This window comes from Triturus cristatus, chromosome 5_2 (assembly GCF_964204655.1).
Source record: "Triturus cristatus chromosome 5_2, aTriCri1.1, whole genome shotgun sequence".
Classification (NCBI taxonomy): domain Eukaryota; kingdom Metazoa; phylum Chordata; class Amphibia; order Caudata; family Salamandridae; genus Triturus; species Triturus cristatus.
Genome location: NC_140588.1, coordinates 192,480,357 through 192,492,462, shown reverse-complemented (window position 1 = coordinate 192,492,462; position 12,106 = coordinate 192,480,357).

Genomic DNA, 12,106 nt, shown 5'->3' with positions numbered 1-12,106 from the left:
GGCGGGCAACCCATGGTGCCCGCCACACTGTGCATGCCTGAATTGAGAGGATCCATGGACTCCCCCTCGTGACAGATTCAGAGGGCCCCGGGTAAAGGGGGGCCAGCTATGCCCCCCAAAATACGATTCCAACAGCAGTTTCATCTCGCTGAAACCGAGGCGAAGCGGCTGTCCAAATCGTGCATCGTACTTGCTCGTCAGAATTCCGCTCCATTGCGTGGCACGATTCGGCTACGAATAATTCGTACGGAAAGGTTTGGGTCTCGGAAACAATTCAGTCGACGTGTACGCGATCTTCGCATCGTACTTGGTCGTTCAGACCTGTGTACGTTTGTTTGGAAACAAGGGCTACGAATCGGATCTGGGAAAGCCAAATCCGATTCGGAGGCCTTCCGAACGACATCGGAATCGGGCCCAAAGTCTGTCCCTGGTGATTTTTCCAAACCCCAACCTGAGTGAAATTTGAAATAGGCCTGGGTGAAGTTCTCTGAGTTTTACTCCGTGGAACTCTGTGAAGTGCCGGAAAAACTCTACCATGCTATGCGGAGTTTCACCAGCAGCAGAGTCTGTTAAGTTGCGCTGCTCACAGTGATTTGTAGCACTGCGATTTTGTCCTGCGCTGTAAAACTACCCAGCGTGTCATGCCAGAAGGCGCTGCTGCTTTTTGCCGCTTGAGTAGACATTCTACTTGAGCATCAGCTTCCTCAACGCGAGCAGCAAATTTCTCAATGCAAGTGGTCGTGACTGCCCACGTTGAGATATCTCATTTAGAGGAGGTCTAGCGCATGACTTAACGTTGGTAAGCCACTTGAGAGAAACAACTCCAATCCCCTTACTTCACTGAGTTTTGTCGGAACTCTGCACAGTTCAGGCAAAACTCTGGAAACTCCCCCGGTGGAGCGGAATTCTTCACCCACCTCTAGTCTGAAACTCTCACCAAAGAACGCCCAAACTTGAACATTCCAACTTCCATCCACAATAAAGACACACAAATAAGCCCTTAAACAATACACCTCCTTTTGCAATACCACAGAGAAAAACACTTGTCAGAATCTAGCTGACATCTTCAGTACGCCTTAAAGAGTCAGATTGTGGCTGTGACATGAGATGCTTCAGGTGTGTTGCCATTCTTACACAGGAAGTTCTCCCCTTTTTTTAGCCCATCACTCAAGAGTACAAATTGAGCGTATACGAGGGTAGATGGTGTCTACCAACTATTTTTACAGGGTGGATGCCGTACACCCTGCCAAGTGGTTGGACCCCACAGAAATATGCTAGCCTTGTCCTGGTGTGATTTTCAGATACAGGGACAATTTCAGCAGCATCTACAGTTGTCTGCTTTTGTTCTGAGCAGCAAGATGTAGGTGGGGAAGGGCTTATCAGATGCCAAATGCGCCCAAAACAAAAGCAAAAGTTGAGAGGCCATCAGATCTACTTTCAATGTAGTATCCTGGCAAGGAGCTGTAGGGAGCCTCACACCTAGGTGCAACGGAGGGGAAATAAAGGCTCACATCTTATCACTTCACTGGTACTGAAGAAAGAAATGCTTTTGACTTTGCTCTGTCCCTGCATATAAGAGATATGCATGTACTGTAAGAGTGTCAGATGTTTTCATCTGTCTCAGTATTTACACAAATAACAATTTAAATACCAATCTGTTGTTTTATTTCTTTTATTGCGCTTTATCAATTCAGGGTGTCAGCGCTTTACATCACATGTGCACATTATAAATTGCCAATAAATCATATGTGTGTAAATCAATGCACAGGATATGTTACATAAGACAGTGAGGGTTACTAAGTATAGGAGCCACATACCCTTTATAGCTTACAGTGCTATATTAAAAGGATTACAATTTATGAACTACAAGTAACAAAAGGATTTCTGTGTTAAAAGCGGTAACCCACTTACCCATTTACATAACATAAATATCTGTCATCTGCATGTTACATAATGTGCCTTGCAGGAGACAAATTAACTCTCTATGCTACTTTGATTCAAAAGTGGGACGAGACAAAACACAGATCTCTCCAGCAAATACGTGATCCTCCAGAGTTATCTGACCAATATTAATATTCCCTGAGATTTAGCTGGCACACGTAGATCTCTGAAGCATGTGCCTTAACCTCATTAGATATTTTAAAATACAGACTTTGCAACCAACTAACCAGAACAGACTTACTGCTATGTTTCTCTTTGTTGTTAATTTATTTGTGCCAGTGTTTAAAAAAAAATAAATGTATAAGTTGAGTCCCAGATTTTGAGTCTTTGATGTGTCAATTAATGGGCACAGCCCCAATACAAAATCTCATTCGTTAAATATTGTAATGCACTCAAATGTACTCATGATAGACCTGCTAAACATATGTGAGGTCTTAGAATCTGATGCCACTTCCTGTGAGGTCATGGGCTATGAGACCATTTCCTGTGATGCTATGTGCGATGTCACGCGCCGTGATGTCACTCACTGTGATATCACGCGCCATGAAGTCCCTTGCATACTACCTGACTTGGTTAGTCCCCCAATTCTTTTCTTAGGACTTGTGCCTTGCTATCACTGGTACCTGTTCATAAAGGCCAGTGAATCTAGTGGAGTGTAATGCTCTGGAGCTCAGTCTAGCTGGCCCTTTGTATATAGCTCACTCTTTGGTGGAGTTCTGCTGGTACCGAGGATGAGACGGTGTACCCAGACAAGAGTATCGCCAACATGTGCAAAGTCTTGCATTGTAGAGAAATAAACAAAGGGATTCAATCAGGCAGAACAGTTAAACTTCCCTCTTCTCCTCCATCCTTTACTGATGGGTCAGCGGCGGCCGGCATGGCTCGCGGTTGGCGGGCGGTAGAGGGGTGGGGTCGCGGGTGGGTCACAAGGGGCAAATATTTAAAAACAAGTTACCTTGCCGCCGGGTCCCGCGTCTCTGCTCCTGCTCTCCTCGTGGAATTCGAGGAACAGGAAGCACAGCAGCCCCCACTGACAAATCACAACGCTGCAATGCAACATTGTGATTGGTAAGCACCCAGTCTCCCCTGACCAATCAAAACGCTGCAAGGCAGCGTTGTGATTGGTTTTGAGCGCCCTGGTTCGACGCTCGACCAAGGAATGGGGGCCTGGGCATGTTCTTCATGCAGGCTGCAATGCAGCCTGCATGGAGAACGTGGAAAGTGCGCATGACTGGTTTGGGCGAACAAACAGCCATTGCACAAACCCACTCCACTCCTTCCCTGCCTAGCTCTGAGAACAGAGCTCCCACTTGTCCGCCCACAAAGCAGCGCAAAGCTTAACATGATAATAACACAAAGTTATTATCATTTTATGTTTCTACTACGCACTGCTTAAAAGCAGTGGGGCGACGCTCCACTGAGTGGGCTTCGTCCCAGTACTTAAGCGGCTACTGCTGTCCCATGCGCTTTTCACCCCTCCCCCACACAATTAATGTTTGAAAATGATATACAGTTGTAGCAGAAACAAAAATTCCCAGACACTGTGGACGAGAAACAGAGCCAGTTTACGAATTGTTTGTCAATGGTCAAGCACCTTTCCACTGATATTCCCAGAAATAAAATAAGGTATTTCTTTTAATCTTATCCCAGAGTATTTCTGAAAAACAGTAGTTCCTTATCCAATTCATTATTTTCAAAGTGAAAAACATCCCCAAAAATAGTAAGTTATGTACAGGGTACGTTAGCTAGAAATACCTAATTGCGTGCCAGGGCGCTACAGTATTCCTGTTTGTCGAGTCAATAAAGGTTGTGCCTAATTTGTGCCGGGGTTTGCAGGTGGTAAGCACCACACTCATTTTAGGTATAGGACTTTCTTCCGTCCTCCAAGAGAAAGATGCAAAAAAGGAAAAGTAGGGAGGAAAAGAACAAGAAATGTGACGAAGGGAGAACATGTGGCTGAAAAAGAACCAGCAAGAATGAGGCTAGAGTGAGGACAAAAAGAGACAGGAGATTCTAGCAAGCGCCATTGGTATTAGCGAACCCCTGCATTTGGTAGCACTAGCGGCAGGCTCCTAAGTAAAACGTTCGGCCCCTGTACTTATTTTTTTTTTCACTATTTAAGTAGTGAGTATTACTGTTCCATCTCTTATGTGGCTGTTGTGATGAGTTGTGCTTGCCGTTTTGGTCTATGATTTACACCTGTCTCTTCGCCCGCCATCTTCCTGTAATGCCCTCCCAGTGGACAGGGAATGCCCGCCTCCGTGTCAGCCATGATTGACAAGTGTTATTATTTACCGACCGCCTGTTCGCTTAACTGGATGTTCCAGGAACAAAAAACATCTGTCTCAATATCCCACGTCAAACGCCGCAATGTCCCTTAAAGGCATTTGGGAAATTTACCGAGTGAGGAATGCGTGAGGCTGAGTGAGATGGTCAGTTCCCGGAACAGCACAAGTAACTTTTTAGTGGGGAATGTGCCCGAGCAAGGAATGTGGGGCCTGCAGGTGTGGAATGTTCTCTCAACATCTTAAGGCCATCCATAAATGCTCCGTGTAAGCGGACTGAAAAGCACATATTTGCCAGTTCTGCCGGGGAAGCACGCAGTTTCTGTAGCTGCTCAATGGAACGGCAGATTTCTCAGGGCCAGCTGCCCGGGCATGCGTGTTACTACTACCATCCTCTGAGAGGCACATAGCTTTATGTCGTTTGAAGATCACGTGTTCTCTGTTGAACAGAGCCGTAGTACCTCCGTTAATCGTCTTGAACAGAAATAAAGGATGTGGCTTAACAGCTTGAGCGGCCGACTTTGGCAGCCAAGGAAGAAGGTTCGAGTCTAGCGGGAGGTTCAAACATCCTGGTCAAATCAATTAAACTCTCGTCCTTAATAAAAAAGAGTGTGTCCTTGTGTAATGAAACTGGTGTTTATGTAAAGCGCTCTGATACCTTCGGGTCGAGTTCGCGCTATATAAAATCTGCCCCCACCACCCCAATTTTTTTTTTTTAAAAAAAGACAGATGCAGCATTGCACGACTGCATGACCTCTTTCATGGCTGCACCCCTTTTCACTCAAGTTCATGTGTAGGCAGAGTGGCATACAAGATAAGAAAACAACTGTGGTACCCATGCAAAGCATCTATATTACCCAAATAGGCCATTCAAAAGATACTCTTCCATCCGTGACACTCGCCCTGAGCAGCTCTTCACATTTTCACGAAGCAAATCAGTGACTCGTCCAAGGGCGTCATTTAGGGGCCAACAGGGGTCGCCCCTTGCGACCTCTGGCACTGCTTTTGCAAGCCCGTGGCTGCAGAAGTGGCAAAACTAGTCACGAACATAGGTGCAGCTCTCTCTTTTGGTTGTTGGGGCTTCGCTCTCCCTATTTACTTCACATTTTTGTGTTACTTTACTAGTGAATAACAGTCTATTATTCACTATTAGTGTAATAAAAAATGCAGCATCAGAAGCCAAAATGAGTCTTTTGCTTCCATCTACACAAAGTAGAAAATGCTTTTAAATGTTTCTTGTGTCCATGTTTGCGGGTGACAGTTTGTGTTTGCGTGAACGTGAGGGTCTGTCTGTGTGAGCATGTGTGTGTGAGTGAAAGTGCGTGGGTAAGTGCCATTGACTAGTAGTGAGTGAAAAGGAGAGTGACTGAGTCTTGGTAAGCTAGAATGAGTGAGAATGAGTAAGAGTGACTGCAAGGGAGTGTTAGAGAGTGTGAGAGAAAATTAATGAGTGAGAATAAGTGAGTGTGAGTAACAATGAGTGTAAGTGTGAGTGAGAATGAATGAGAGTAACAGTGAGTGGAAGTGATTGTGAGTAAGTGACAAATATAAGTTAGAAAGTTTAAGAGGGAATCTGAGTGAGTTTGAACGAATGAGGGGAAATGAGTGAATCACACTGAGAATAAGTGAGTGAGTAGGAGTGAAGGAATGAAAGGATGAGTGAGTTCGAGTGTGAGTAAGTGCAAAAGTATGAGTGGGTCAGAGTAAGAATGAGTGAGATTTAGTGTAAATGAGTGAGAATGAGTGACAGTAAAATTGAGTGCATGAGAGTTAGTGAGAATGAATGAGTACAAGTGAGTTTAAATGAATGAGAGTGAGTGAGAATGAGTAAATATAAGTGACTGTTAGTAAGAATATAGTGTTAGGCTTGCATGTCTGCTGTTGGCTGTAGCATACTTAAGGCGATTCTTGGCTTACAAAGGCACTTATGGCAAAATACTGACGTTGGCATGCTGCAGACAATTCATAGAAGGTCAGGCACCTAACACAAACTAAGGGCACTGAAATATTAGAGGTAATTAGAGGTAATTCTTGGCATAATGGGCACCCATGGTAAAATACTAGCACTGGCATACTAAAGGTGGTTCTTAGCATATGGGGCACCTTTGGAAAAATGCTGGTGATGGCACATTGGAGGTAATAATTGTCATTAGAAAGGAAAACTGTGGCATATGGGATGGAGGCAACCATGACAAAATGCTGGCCCTTCCATACTAGAGGTGATTTCTGATATTAGGGCCACTCATGGCATGTACACAGCCTTTCCGAAAAACATTTCAGCATGGGCATATTGCATGTGATTTTTGCCATTTGGGGCATCCTTGGCATGCACCATGCACCCATGACAAAATGCTCGCCCTAACACAATGGTGGTAGTTGTTGACATTTAGTGCCACCCAAAGCAAATGATAAAAAATATGGGCTCAACGTTTGGGGAGAGTCAGGTTTCATTGACTTTGCAAACGATGAAAGGACTTGACTATTTAACGAGAGCATTTCAGAGCCTGTGGCATTTCAGAAAATGCATTTATAAATTGGGCTTTAAATGCACTGTATGAACACATTTTTAGGTCTCGCTGAGCCAGCGCATGCGCTGCTCTGTGAGACATTTAGTAGGTGACTTTTCAAAGCTCTACCCCACACTTTGGCTGGCCTAGCGCTTGCGTTCACGTGAGCGTGCACGCACGCAGCTACCATCTGTCTTTCACGGGTCATTAAGTGCACCACTCGGCCGCACGTCTTGTGGCTCCTGCCATGTCTGCTTTTGACCCTTGCGTGCGCGCAGCACTCGGCTGCACATCTTCACATCTTGTTTAAACAACAGCGGAGAGGGCAGGCTGCATTCCTGACTCCCTTTTGGTTACAGATTTGTGATTACTTGTTTTTTTTCTCTGACTGCAGCGTTGTCCTGTCATGTTGCAACCTGGTGTCGAGTTCTATTATCTGCTCACTGCCACACCACCGCTTCCTGATTGGGAGCTCTAACTCACTGCTTCTGCAGGTTACTTAAGTTGTGATTACTTGTTTTTGTTGCCGAATTAATTTAAGGTGACATGATGGAAGGATGGTCTGTTGAAGGATGTGAGATGCTGTCATGTAGGGGTCTCCAGCAGCAGTGATTCATGGGGCCTGTGAGCCATCATGCAAGAGGTCTTGCAGACAAATGCATACCTGGTGATAGCTCACTCGAGAGCTAGTGGTGCAAATCTGTTTACCAACATTTTCTGTCCCAATGTTATTTTATGTTGTGGTATGTTATGTTGCGTTACGTTATATTACGTCATGTTACCTTAAAAAAAAGCGTCTCTCTGACTGTTAGAAGTCTGCGGATTCGGTGTAACCACCTCGGTGCCACAGACGCTGACTAATAAAGCTTTCAAACTCGAAGACGGAAACGAAAAGCACTTTTACTGTCAGGCTGATGCAGAGTATGCTAAACGCTGATTTTCAACACTCTATACTGAATTGCCTTTTTATCACCTGGTTCATTGCACTGTGGCAATTGGTTCTCAGACTTCTGTATCCTCCAGCCTCCGAGCTGCGTAATTTGGGGCTCCTATTTGATGAATCGCTATCTTTTGTGCTTTTAATTTAGGCGGGGGCCAGTTGAATCTCGTGAAATTTCACACATTTCACCTTACGACTGTTAAGCAAAATGCCCGAGATTACACCATTGTGCCATGCTGCATGTACAACATTTTGATCGAGTAAATATCCCATTGCAGAAGCACGAGGTTAGCAAGCCAACTCAATACGAGTGGCTAATGTTTACATCACAAGCCATTTTGTGCTATCTTCTAACACAAATTGCATCCTCACATCCATTTCGGATGCGAGGCGCTAGACTGGCATTTAACAAGATTTAGTTACGTTAAAAACAAAAACAAGCATTGGCATAGCCAATAGGTCTCGCCTTTGGGACCTTATAAGTATTTAATTATGCGGCACAATATCCTTGGTGCAACATAGACTGTTGCATGGCTAAACACTTATAATGTCCCAAAGGCGAGACCTATTGGCTATGCCAATGCTTGTTTCTAAATGTGCCCAGGGAAGAACCCCCATGAGCCTCTTAGAAGATGTCTAGCTCACTCGCTTCCCCAGTTTGCTACAAATCAGGACAACTATTGTTCTCCACCACTTTCAAAGACCATGTCAGCACCCTAATATTGGTGGTATCTAATACAGACATTTGTCTGTGCTGATATATTTATCATTGAATCATTATGGAACTTCAGCAATAGCATTTTGTTGTGGTATCCTTAGTGTTAGGTCATGTGACATAACTTTCCTGTAGTAATAGGTCATATGATGTCAATTCATATTAAGGTCACAGGGTGGGGGAACAACCTTTACAACGCAACTTTTACAACGCACTACCTTTACAACGCATTTTTTACAACGCATAATCCATTACAACGCATGACATTACAACGCATGACACTACAACGCATTTTTAAAAACTACCTTTACAACGCATTCCATTACAACGCATACTACCATTACAACGCATACCATTACAACGCATAATATTACACTACACTATCCAACACTTACCCTACTGTTGCACCCCCTGGAGTTAGAATAGTAATTTTTACCCCTATACTATCCAACACTTACCCTACTGATGCACCCCCGGAGTTAGAATAGTAATTTTTACCCCTATACTATCCAACACTTACCCTACTGATGCACCCCCTGGAGTTAGAATAGTAATTTTTACCCCTATACTATCCAACACTTACCCTACTGTTGCACCCCCTGGAGTTAGAATAGTAATTTTTACCCCTATACTATCCAACACTTACCCTACTGTTGTACCCCCTGGAGTTAGAATAGTAATTTTTACCCCTATACTATCCAACACTTACCCCACTGTGGCACCCCCTGGAGTTAGAATAGTAATTTTTACCCCTATACTATCCAACACTTACCCTACTGTTGCACCCCCTGGAGTTAGAATAGTAATTTTTACCCCTATACTATCCAACACTTACCCTACTGTTGCACCCCCTGGAGTTAGAATAGTAATTTTTACCCCTATACTATTCAACACTTACCCTACTGTTGCACCCCCTGGTGTTAGAATAGTAATTTTTACCCCTATACTATCCAACACTTACCCTACTGTTGCACCCCCTGGAGTTAGAATAGTAATTTTTACCCCTATACTATCCAACACTTACCCTACTGTTGCACCCCCTGGAGTTAGAATAGTAATTTTTACCCCTATACTATCCAACACTTACCCTACTGTTGCACCCCCTGGAGTTAGAAAAGTAACTTTTACCCCTATACTATCTAATACTTACCTTAAATGTAATTTAATATTATGCGTTGTAATGGTATGCGTTGTAAAGGTAGTATGCGTTGTAATGGAAATGCGTTGTAAAGGTATTTTTTAAAAATGCGTTGTAGTGTCATGCGTTGTAATATCATGCGTTGTAATGGATTATGCGTTGTAAAAAATGCGTTGTAAGTGCATGCGTTGTAAAAGTGTGCGTTGTAACGTCATACATCCCACAGGGTGTGATGTCAGTTCCTTTACCCCTGCCATTTTGGTGCATCAATATGAATGGCCTCACCATGGGTAAGAAGGACTATAAAAATGCAATACAATCATGATAAAAACAAGAAGTGAATCCTGTAGGGTTGTGAAGCTACAGGACGTGTAAGCTGTCTTGCAGTCCCACATCAAATGGTCGTGAACATATAGGTTCATTTGTAGGATTTCACTCTTATTCCACGAAAATAGGTTGTGGACCACGGAAAAACACAATGATAAGAATTTACCATGGGGTGCGTTTGTGTAGTCTCTGGCTGGTGACTGTACAGTTGGACGTCCATCTGTGCTATGAGAGCTCGCCTGCCGATACACAATAAGGCTGTCTAATTAACATGGGGTCACACATGCATTTCATGAAAATGATCCCAACAGGTCCCTTGTTGAAAGCGGCCTTCATGTGGAATTCAGAAGCAGGTCAATTCATTGAATATAACATAACTTCTGTGGCTTGTTAATTACAACACAGGATAATGTGTTTATTAAACTGTAACACTCTTATTGCATAGCGCCCAAGGACTGGCCAATCAAAATGATCTCAGTAAGGGCTCTAACTGATAATACCAGCCTGATCTCCAGCACAGTACGGTTTGTGATGTCATACTGTTTCATCAGCCAATCAAAATGTGACACTGCCTGCTTTTTTGCTGCGGCATCCTTTTTCTTTAGAAAAACAATGTCAAGCAAAGTTGCGTAGGTGGTATGCCAGCTTAAAGCACAACATTTAGGTTTCATCTTTTAAGGGGGATATTCAGTGTAGGTAAAAACAAGCATTGGCATAGCCAATAGGTCTCGCCTTTGGGACCTTATAAGTGTTTAGCCATGCAACAGTTGCATAACTAAATACTTATAAGGTCCCAAAAGCGAGACCTATTGGCTATGCAAAGCAGCCGTTTGGCCGCGAAAGTGAAAGTGATCACGATCAAACATCAAAGTGGCCGTGAAACCGAAAGTAATCACGGTCAAGCGCGCCGCGAGCCCGCGCACATGCACTGTAGCTCTAGGCTGGCCTGTTAGCACTTTTTGGAGCCCTCTCAATAAGTCTTGCCAGACCAGCGCATGCGCTGGGTCAGGCGAGACCTAAAAAAGTTCTCATTACAAGTTCTGCATTTCTATAAAGCAGTAATAATCGACATTTCAGGATGTTCGTTTGTTTGATGATATCTTGTTGATTTTCCAGACCGACTGGGACAACATTCACCAGAAAGTCCATTGTAGCTGGCCTCGCAAGGAGATTTCTTTAAATACGAACAAAAAAGTTTAACAATACTATGAACATATTGAGCCTTTTCCTTACAGAAATAAATAAATGAGCACTCAGATGTTTGCGGCCTTGATGGGTGCAGATTTTTTTGTTTCAGGAATTCACAAACCTTTTCCAGTCCAAGCTTTCCAGACTTAAACCTGTTTTGTGAATTCCTTTTAGGTATGAGAATATGCATAGGTATGGTCTCACACCCAAAAAAACAATTACTGGCAAAGCAAATAGGTCTCGCCTTTTGGATTTATTGGCTTTGCCAGTGATGTTTGCCAATGCCGTGCGGCGTTGGCAAAAAGCATTTTTGGCCGATGCTCTGCAGCATTGGTCCAAAAAAAAAATGCAATGATTTTGTAGGTGTGCTTGCACCATAACGTATGCAAACACATATGTCGCCTTGCAAGCACATATGCATTACCACGCAAGGCTGTATGCATGATGGCTTGTATGGGTGCACATATCACCACACGTGTGCACCTACGAAATGATGTGAGTTCCATTTTATTTATTTACAGTTCAAGATGAATGTATAAATGAAAAAAAAAATTGAGTAGTGTGAAAGCGATTTTTGTAAGGCAAGTGTCCCAGAAGCAATTTGCGGCAGGAGTCAAAGGAGGAGTAGGTGAGGGGAGCAGCAGGGGGGAGCAACGGGGAGGTGGCGGGTGCAAGGGACAACAGAAACCCACCTTCAGGCTGGACTGGGGGAGACCGAATAAAAATATCAAAAAAGCCAGTGTGTGTTGAGGAAAACAATGGATGGGTTTGACCAGAGGGATTAGGAAACAACATGGAGCACGTAGGGCTGTCTAGCATTTTGAGGAGTGAAGTAGTGCAATAAGGTGAGAACTTGAAAACACATGCACTCTCAAGGAGTGATGAAAGAAAAAGAAAAAGTAGCTCCCTAAATGTTAGCAGTGGAAGGGCACAGGTCATCCCATCAAAAGGGTGGTGAAGAAGGGGATGGACAAACACAAGATGGACAAGGAAAGCTCTAAAAAAAAAAGAAAGCAAATAGGACTAACAACAAAGGGCACATAATGGTAATAAGTGGGTTGGCAT